Source organism: Selaginella moellendorffii, unplaced genomic scaffold (genome assembly GCF_000143415.4).
Source record: "Selaginella moellendorffii unplaced genomic scaffold, v1.0 SELMOscaffold_49, whole genome shotgun sequence".
NCBI lineage: Eukaryota > Viridiplantae > Streptophyta > Lycopodiopsida > Selaginellales > Selaginellaceae > Selaginella > Selaginella moellendorffii.
This window is the reverse complement of record NW_003314310.1, coordinates 885,026-894,330: the sequence shown is the minus strand read 5'-3', so window position 1 is coordinate 894,330 and position 9,305 is coordinate 885,026.

The window sequence follows — 9,305 nt, the reverse complement described above, 5'->3', positions numbered from 1 at the left end:
CTTAGCTATAGCACGTGGGAATTCTGTCCTTATGCTCGTCCGATCTAAGTACACTCGAAATGCCCAGTTAACTCCACTAGCACAAGAGGGGCTACTAAACGGTTCGAACTATACTGACCTCCTGCCGTCATGGCAGTAAGGAAAGAGTGTCCGTAAGGACTAACCGACAAGTATTTTTCGATACCCGAAGTCACATTTGCAACTCTCCTCCCCTTGGGGAAGATCGACATCTTCGTCGATGTATACCTGAGTCTATCAAACCGTCAAGGAAACAACTCCGAAAGTTAACGGAAAGCACACTATATAGGAAACACACTAACTTAAATGAGTTATGGAACAACTTCTCCTTTACGTCCAAGGACGTTAAGACTCAGACACCTTCTGGCCGTCACCGACAAGGAAATGACTAACAGAATTAGCCACCCTTGCTGCTCCGCATACCACTTGGCTTACAAAGGAGTGATACATCCCTGCCCGTAGGGACATAGGGAGAAGGCCAGAGGCCCAACTGCCCCTAAGCAAGAAATCAACCCCATCGGGAAGATTTAGACAACTATTATAAACTAATAGATTAAGTTGTTTACACAACCACGCCCCTTTTCAAAAGTTAGGCATCGAGAGAGAGGTAAGGACTTGTGATCAGTTTATAATAGTTATCCCCATGGTTATGGATTGAACCCATGCACCGAAGTGCTGAAGTCAGCCTGCCAAAACTGACCCAAGGACTAACGAACGAGAGAAACAACACTTTGATTGATAGAAATATATTACTTTATTATTTTGCAAGAGTTATTACAAGGTTTACAAAAGCTAATCTTTATTACGATTCTCATACTCCGTGACAAGCTCATGAGCATGTGTAAGATTCCTAAGAGGTTCCCAAGTTGATTCACAAGATGGATAACCTTTCCACTTAACTAGATATTCTTTCGCACGAGCATGTCTTCAAGACTGAGCATCCAAGATAGCTTCAACTTCATATTCTAGTTCACCATCCACAACATCTGGTGGCAAACGAATCATCCCGTGTCGAGCAACATCCATAGTGTAAGGAGCCAAGAGATTGGCATGAAATATATTATGAATATGGGACATCTTTGCAAGAAGATCCAACTAATAGGATACATCATCAATTTGTTTCAACACTTGATAGGGTCCAACATATCTTGGTAGCAGCTTTTGAGACAAAGATCCCTTAATGTTCAAGTTCCGGGAAAATAACAACACCTAATCTCCCACTTGATAGGAGACATCCTGACAATGCAAATCCTTATCACGTCGATACCTATCCTGAGCTTTGCCCATTGCCTCAATTGCTCTAGACCAACCGTGACATAGCTGCTCTGCATAAGTTTCAATGGCCGGGACCAACACTTCGGACATTGGTTTAGGTACAATAATCTGTGTAGGAACTCCACAAGCATTCCCTTGTAGCATCTCCCATGGAAAACAGCCTATAGCGCTGTGAAATGTGTTGTTATAACAGATTTCTGCTGTATCCAAATGCTCAACCCAGTCGCATTGGTCTGCTGCGACATAGTACCACAGATAATCCTCAACTTGAGCATTCACGCGTTCAGTCTGCCCATCAGTTTGAGGATGATAAGCTGTACTAAACTTCAACTTGGTACCAAATAGCTAGAATAGTGTGCCCCAAAAGTTTCCCGTAAACCTTGAATCTCTATTTGAGATCATCTCTTCAGGAAGACCATGAACCCGCACTACTTCATGGAAAAAGAGCTTTGCTGCTCGTTTCGCATTTACTGTTCCCATAGTTGGAATGAAGTGTGCAATCTTTGACAACCGATCCACAACCATCATTAAAGTATCATAACCCTATTAAAGTATCATAACCCTTTGACTTTGGCAAACAAGTGACGAAATCAAGTGTCACACTTTGAAATGGCCATGCCGGTGCTGGAATGCACTGCAACTTTCCAGCTTGCTTCTTAGTTCTACGCTTATATTGCTGGCATATAAGGCAGGAACGGATAATCAGCTACATCACCTTCTATACCAAACCAGAAAAATCCCTTTTTCAACAAAGCCAGAGTCTTTTGTTGTCCACCATGTCCCGCTGCTAGAACATCATGATGTTCCCGCAGAAACAACTATTGTAGATCCTTAGAGGGAAGATACAATCTTTTTTGCTTATAGAATATAAGCCCATCCCGAACTGAGAAGTGAAGCTTTGCATTAGTGCGGTTAGCAACTTTTGCTGCTTCGCTACCAGAGTTTTGCTTCGCTACTAGAGTTTTGCTTTGACAACTCTGCACGGTGTAAGATTGCCTTTGCCAATGGATCACTTCCATATGAAGCCTGAACGTCCTCCAACCAGTCCGAACTGATTGCTGATATTGCCCGGAACTGAGCATGATGACTCAATGCATCGGGAACAATATTATCTTTACTAGGTTTATATATGATTTCAATATCATATCTAGCAAGTTTCTCTTGCCAACGAGTTTGCTTCAGCATAAACTTAAGTTGCATAGCAGAGTAGCTCAGTGTGTTTCTATCTGTATAAACCTTGGTGTGTCCACCCAAGTAGTGTCTCTAGTGTTCCAGGACCGACACTATAGCAAACATCTCTTTCTCATGCGTTGGCCATCTTCGTTAAGTTTCATCCAATTTCTTGGAATAGAACGCAACGGGACAACCATGTCGCCTTAGTGTAACACCCACCACTTTGTCACAATCTTACTGCAACACGGCACCAATAGCATAACTAGATGCATCACAATGCACTTCGAAGGGTTTTTCAAGATCTGGGATCCTGAAAACAGGAACCGTAGTCAAGATCTCTTTCAACCATACAAAAGCACGCTGACAAGCTGGTGTCCAATGAAATGGTATATTACTCTTTGTCAACTCAGTCAACGAAAGAGCAATTCTTGCAAAATTGCGGACAAACTTGTGATAGTATCCCGCTAAACCAAGAAAGGAATGAACATCTGACACAGTGGTCGGGACATCCCAGAACTTCACTGCTTCCACCTTCTTTGGATCAACCTCAATTACGCCACCACCAACTATATGTCCCAGAAATTTTACGCACAATTGTTCAAAAGCATATTTACTTTCCTTAGCATACAATTTGTGTTCGTGCAATTTTTAAAACAAGTGTTTCAAATGATCCTCCAATGTTTTACTGAAGACTAGAACATCGTCGATGTATAGGACAACAAATGTGTCCAAATAATCTCTGAATATTCTATCCATCATAGTGCTGAATGTTGCCAGAGCATTGCATAACCTGAACGGCATGACAAAGAACTCATAAGATCCGTATTGAGTCTTAAAGGCTATCTTCTCCACATCCTGATCCGCCACCCATATCTGATGATACCCGAACCACAAATCAAGTTGCATGAAATACTTAGCTTTTAAGAGTTGGTCAAACAAGTCATCAATGAGAGGCAAAGGATAACTGTTCTTGACCGTGATTTTGTTAAGTGCTTGATAGTCAATACACATCCTTATAGTTCCATCCTTTTTCATAACAAAAAAGATCGACGCTCTATAAAGTGACTTGTTTGGTCGGATATGACCTTTGTCAAGAAGCTCCATGAGTTGCTTCTTGAGTTCAGCCATCTCTTTGATGTTCAACCGATATGGAGCTTTTGTAGGTGGTTTAGAACCCAGAATAACCTCAATCCAATGATTAACATCACACCTAGGAGGTAGCCCTAGTGGCAAATCCTTTGGGAAGATATCCTGATTCCTCGCCAACAACTCCAATATCTTCTTTGGTATAGGATCAACCCCATCACCATTTGAACTAAGTCACCAACACTCTTAACTTCCATCACTTGAACCCAAAAGGTCCAACATCCCTTCTTAGTTGCTTTTTGAGTGGCCCTCGCAGTCAGGAATTTTGCATCCCAATCCTTTGAGGAACGCTTTTGCAACTGGAAGGACACATTGGGACGTCCTTCGGACTTCAACATGATACAACTTTGTCCAGCACCAAAAATCCCTTTTATATATTTGTTGAAAAAGTCCATGCTAAACACCATCTGAAAATCTAGTATTTTCAACACTACCAAGTCCACTCTTTCTTTCCACTTCGATATTTTTATTGGAACATCACTCACAAAATTTTCTGGCTACTTGCCCACCTTCTGCAAACTGGAAGTGCATAGGTGACATTTGCTCAATATTCAATCCTAACAACTTAACTAAGTCTTCGGATACCATGTTGTGCGTAGCTCCCGTGTCAACCATCACTTGGATTTGGTGTCCGCGGACAAAGTCTACCAGATACATCAACGGATCAATATTTGCATTGACTACAAGAAAAGCTTGAGGAAAGTAACGAAAGTAACTCACCTCCTCTTCCTGATAGTCTACATTGACCAACTCGTCAACCCCTTCAGCTTTGCCACCACCGTCTTCCCTCATGACATTAACCCGAGACATTGTCTTATGCTTGTTGGGACATTCTGAGGACCTATGTCCTAACTCTCCACAATGGAAGCAATGACCCACACTACCTATTCCACTAGGGGTAGGTTTCACAGGTTGCTGCTACTTGTACCCACCAGGAGGAGGAACAGAGGGCCTAAGACCAGAAGAAGTTGCTGGTGGTCTCCAACCACCACCACCTTTGTTAACTGTTTCTTGTGAGCCTCTAGGGTGGAACTTGCCTTCCACCCTCTGTTTTCGATCACCTTGTTTATTCCCAAAATTCCTATTCTTATCCAAGTTACTAGCATATGGTTGCTGATATTGTTCTATAAGCGAGTGACTAAAGGCAACTTGCTGCACTGCCTCCTTACACTCCAGGTACGCCTTCGACTTAAACTTCAAAATCTCATTGCGAGAAAGTGAACTTAAGCCCTCAAGAAAATAACTCCGTGCATCTTCATCACTCATATTTGCAATCATAATGCGCTTCTGAGCAAACGCATTAATGTAATGCATGAGATCCCCTCGCTGCTTTAACCACCACAGCTCTGTGTGAAGTTTCAGACCAAGATCATCCAGCAAGTATTCCTTATGGATGCGAGACCGCATCTTGGTCCAACTTCTAGTCTGCCCTTTTTCAACACACACTTGGCACCACCAAGTTTTGGCATGATCGATGAGAAAGGATTGCGCATACACAACTTTCGTACGATCATCTACATCTGCCACTATGAAATAATTTTCCATATTGTAGACCCAGTCCTCCAAAACCTGATAGTCCCGCATGCCTCTGAAATTGGGTGGTTTCGGGGGCTTGAATTTTGAAACTCGTGCAACCAGGGGTGACTGTAGAACTTCATCGTCCTCAAAACTTGAAGAGAAGTCTAGTTGCTTAGGCTTAGCTAATTTAGCTACTTCAACTTCTTTCTTCCTCTTCTTGTTCTCCTTCTTCAATTTGCGAATCTCCCTTCGCAAATTCTTGATCTCAACTTCCTGAGCCGTATGCTATAACGCTACAACATCTGGCTCTTCCTCTTTTAACTCAGCCTTAGCCTCTTCCGCAGCATCTCTAGCAAGAGTTTCCTTCTCTCGATTTGCCCGTCTAGAGGTTTCAACATCATCAGCACGGTTCCTTTTCACCATCCCGCTAGTTGCATGCATGTCTCTATCAGTAACTGAACATGCTTACAACGTTCTTACCGAATGATGCAATCCAACTAATCCTACACAGGTCGCTTTGGATCTACTAAAAAAGTCTCTGTGTATACAACTTGAGTCAGAAAATCCGACAAAAGTTGGATAGGAATCACTGAGACAATTCCTCTGATACCAAATGTAGCGCACCTGAATTTGGTGCCAAACTCCAAGCCCATTGCGCTACGAACAAGGGTCGGGTACAATCCCACGAGCACCAACTCCCTGTATCCAGCACCTGCACACAAAATAGTGTTAAACGGAGTCTGGAACAATTTTGGCATACCGGTGGCCTAACGCAAGGAGGAGGGTACCCCACCAACTAGAGCAGCATGGAGTTTGGGCTTAGACCCAAGCCAGACGCAAAACAAGGAGCGACACAACCCAGCCGAAGCCCAACTAATGTCTCATGTGGTTGGACATGCATTCCAACCACTATCCCTACTATACATTTGGAACCCCCCATAGCGCCCCCCCCCCCCCTTCCCCCTTGAGGAACACACGCTTTCAGCTTTCACCCCAAGCCTCCCTTAGTACCAGGAGTTAGTCTCTGGGATAAGCTTGAAACTTACTAAATATGGAATGGCGCTAAATTGCGCATTTGGACACGGGACGAACACCATTGTGTTCGGGCTAATCTCTACATTCTGTAGATATGCCAAATGAGCTAATCTAAACACTTTCCATAAATAGCATTTGGGACTGAAATAAGATCAACACAAAAGGCATGATAGCGAGGGTGTTTGGCAAACATGGTAAACTATCATTCAGCGATATTAAAGGACTAGTCTCAATATGTGAGGGTTCTTGTCACTAGCAAGTGCAACACAAAACGAGACGGGAACTCCTTACCAGGCTAAGTATGCTTAGCTAATAGCACGTAGAAATTCCGTCCTTATGCTCGTCCGGTCTAAGTACACTCGAAATGCCCAGTTAACTCCACTAGTACAAGAGGGGCTACTAAAGGGTTCCAACTGTACCAACCTCCTGCCGTCATGGTAGTAAGGAAAGAGTGTTCGTAAGGACTGACCGATAAGTATCTTTCGATACCCGAAGTCACATTCGCGATAGTTCCATGGCAAAAGTTTTGCTTTGCCAAGTCTAGAGGGTGTTCATACTTAATAGGTCTCTTTAGCATTTTCTATTATGGGTTTTATTACGGCTCAACTTAATGACCCACCTATAAATCTCTTTCTTATACTCGCAATACCACTGCATTGTTGCAGTTCTTTCCCACTTGGTACTTTGACAAAGCCACACTATTATTAATAGTTCAAATCAACACTTTGAACTAAGAATTTTATTCTTTAACCTCATAAAGACCTTGTCCTTGTTTTAACCATAAGATCACTTAGTGATCTAACCTTGGCACCTTAACAGATTTGCAAATAAGTACTAAATCTTCCAGACATTTAACTTATTGACCATGACCTCAGGGGCATCCCCCACACTTGATGGTGCACCCAAGCTAGCCCTTCTAACCAAAGACCCATAGCAACTAAGACTACGTGTCCCCATTTCATTCACCATAACCTTGGTGCAGAGGGTTCCAAAAGTATAGTAGGAAGAGTGTAGGGGTTGGATCCCAATGGAGTCAGTTTGGCCAAAAAAGGCTAGTTTGGCCCAGGAAGGCTATGCCTAGGTGCTAGGTGATGAGATAACCACTGGGAAGTCCAAAGCTAGAGTGAATATGAATTAACAAATGGGGTAGTTTAGTGAAGTGTTTAAGAGGTAACTCTAGTTCCCTTGGGAGATTGAATGGTCGATGCTTTCAGTCCAAGTGTGGGTAGCACTACCTACTTGGATATCTGGTGTGGCTTAACGAAACTTTGCTCTAAGCCCATGGCTAGAGCACCCAAAGGCAAAAGGTGGGGAGAGTACCCATGAGGCTCATGTTCTGAAATGTTGTCTCAAAGTCCTGGATGGTGAAAAGGAAGAAGAGCAGTTATTAGTGTAGTGACCAAGGATGCAGTCACATAACAAAGAAATCCTAGAGAACAAGGGGACTTAGTGGTCAAGCCTATGGACCTTGATCTAGTGGCAATGTTGGCTAATACGGCCATAGATAGAAAGGGACTTGGTAGGGACCGGAAAAGAGATATTAGGGAAGGCTATTCCCCATGTCTACGAACATCCTAAAGATACCAAGGAGTGGATCTAGTATGGTCATTCATGGATGGATGGCCTAATCTTTGAGAGATGGGACTATGATGTAGGTGGTGTTGAATCACCAGTGTGATCAAGGTGAATAGGCATGGCCTTAGCGTAATGGGCTAATATGTTAGTGGTACCTTAAGGTGCCAGTCATGGGATCGGGCACGTGAAGCACTTGGACCAAGTGCAAAAGTTGTGTGGCATGGATGCCATTCTTAGGGTTAACAAACCCTAAGTCCTGAATTGGACTTATAGAGGTTGTAAATAAGACTCCTTTAAGTGGTTGGAGATATGGTTAAGTGGCTAAAGTAGAATGGAAAAATTAGCTGTTTACAAAACTCCATCTTGGATTCCATTTTGAATTCCATTTCAGGTCCATTTTGGACTCTATCTTAGACTTCTTTTTAGACTCTATCTTGGGTCCTTCTTGTGTCCCTTTTTTAGAGATTCATTTATTGTTTGCTTCGTGCTTATTCTTCGAGCACTTTGTTGGGAGTTCCACTTCTGCTCTCGACTTTTCAAATTGGAAATTTTAGTCCAAATGTGTTACACTTATTTGGCTCCCACTTCAACCACTACATAGCACCCTTTTAGCTCCTCTTTAGGGCCTAGGGATTTTATGTCTCACAAAGGGGTGTATTTTTATTCATGGGCCCTTTCCTTTTATATTTGAACCTTTATGGATCATCTCTTAAATCATTCTCTTTTATTGTTTACATCTCACGCAATTGACCAAAAGTACACTTAATCTCATTATTATATAGTTTATTTTCTTGCAATTTTTAAAACACTAACTCAAAATGTTTCAAATGATCCTCTAACTTTTCACTAAAGACTAGAATGTTATTGATATACAAAATAACAAATGTGTCTAAATAATTTTTAAATATTCTATAGCATCTTCAACAGGAGATTCCTCCCCTTGATTTGCTTGGCTTTTCAATGACTTTTTCTAATCATGTTAAGTATGCTTAACTAATAGTATTTTAAAATTCTGTCCTTATACTCTTATGGTTAAATATATATGTGATTAGTTTCTCAACTAACTTAGGTAGAGATTAATAAAAGGGACTAGTAATACTGACCTCTTGTCATCATAATAGTGTAAGAAACTAAAGATAACAATTTGATAAATGATTCAATGGGTAAAGGGAAAAATTTTATAAATAAGAGTGCACTTTTTTTTCCAATCAGTTAAAGATTTTAAGTGGGGTTAAGCATGCTTGGGTTTTGAGCTGGAGTTACTAGGTTGGATGACTTCTAGAAGTCCAAAATTAAGAACTATATATATAATATCTTTTTACTTTATTTTTATTTTAAACTTAAACTCCTATAAGATTAGCAACCAGCAAGTCACTCTCTCTATCCTATATAGCTTTAAAATATTTGTAAACAAGGCCATTTTAAGCATATGACTTGAGAAAAAAAAACCTAAGAATATAGGAATCTTTATGCTTTATTTCATCAAATATAAAACATGCCTCTTGCCTATACAGCTACTTAAGCAAAAAGAATTTGCATTGCTCTCATCTAAAAGATTCTTCTAA